Here is a 1256-nt window from a genome sequence, read left to right as displayed (position 1 = left end):
AAATAAGAGCAAAACACCTTGAAGTCAAGATTTAACAGAAATAACATTTCTGACAGTCTTTCTTAGAGCTACACAGTTGCAGAGAGGGCCATGGGTCAAATAACCGAAAAAATCTTTTAGTTTTAACAAAATTAGCTCCAAGTATTCCTTACTAGTTGGCCATACATTAAGACACTGCAAATATTGAAGTCCATACATTTTATATACCTCACAGAAATCTGCACACTTAAGCCATGTACATAACCTCACAATTATACGTAATTACCCAGGGTTCACTGAAGAAACTCGTTTCATTTGTGTTTGACAACAATTTCACTTGAAATCTATTGCAACATGCATGTTACAGAGTAAGAAAGCTCATTAGGTGCGCGATAAATTAAAATGTTAATCTTTCTTCTCAGTATATACTATGTAATCCTTATTGTTTGGTCTCAAACCCAGAACCAACCAACAGAATAAGCTGCAGAACGTGCTAGCTAGGCTAACCAAACACATAAGCAAGAGGGTCATAGGGGCAGCAAAGTGCACAATAAATCTTAGAATCATACTTTACGTAAGTTTGTAAACGCAGATGGAAATGCTCAAAGGGGGTGCAGCCTATCATTAAATGTTTGTGCCTTAAACCAAACTGGATATTATTCAGTTAGCTATTAAAAAAAAAAAAACAGTTGAAGACAGTTTACATTAACACCCACTACCTAGCACCTCTTGTGGCAATGTTGAGAATACGATGGATACTAGCATTGCATTATGGATTGCATTGCAATGACATGCATCACAGTTGCACAACTAGAAGTGTTTATGTTCACATATTTGTGTAGAGTTTTGAACTGTTTCATTAAGTCAGAAATGTGGCAGAACAACGTTTCTTTACAACTACAAAAAAAAAAAAAAAAAAAAAACATTGTTTCATAAATTGACCCATCACAAATGCTCCCTTGATATTTTTGTGCAATAAACTCAATATGGAAGTAAACGACATACATACTTATGTATGTGTAGCGAATCAGCTCATGAGGAAATATGAATAATTAATCATAACTAGTTATAATTAATTATAAATATTTAGATCCGCTGTAGATATTTACTTGACCTCTCAGGGTCAACTGTCTGTCAATTCTAAGAACGTTAATTTCCTGGTTAAGGGAAATAACTTTCTTACTGTACAACTCTACACAGAGCTTGTAGCATAAATCTGCAGTTATGAGCAAACAATGACCAACGTCAAGTGTGATACAAGTAAGACCTTATTAACT

The sequence above is a fragment of the Sinocyclocheilus rhinocerous genome, unplaced genomic scaffold, assembly GCF_001515625.1.
Source record: "Sinocyclocheilus rhinocerous isolate Xijiao unplaced genomic scaffold, SAMN03320098_v1.1 scaffold1967, whole genome shotgun sequence".
Classification (NCBI taxonomy): Eukaryota; Metazoa; Chordata; class Actinopteri; order Cypriniformes; family Cyprinidae; genus Sinocyclocheilus; species Sinocyclocheilus rhinocerous.
This window is presented reverse-complemented; position numbering follows the sequence as displayed.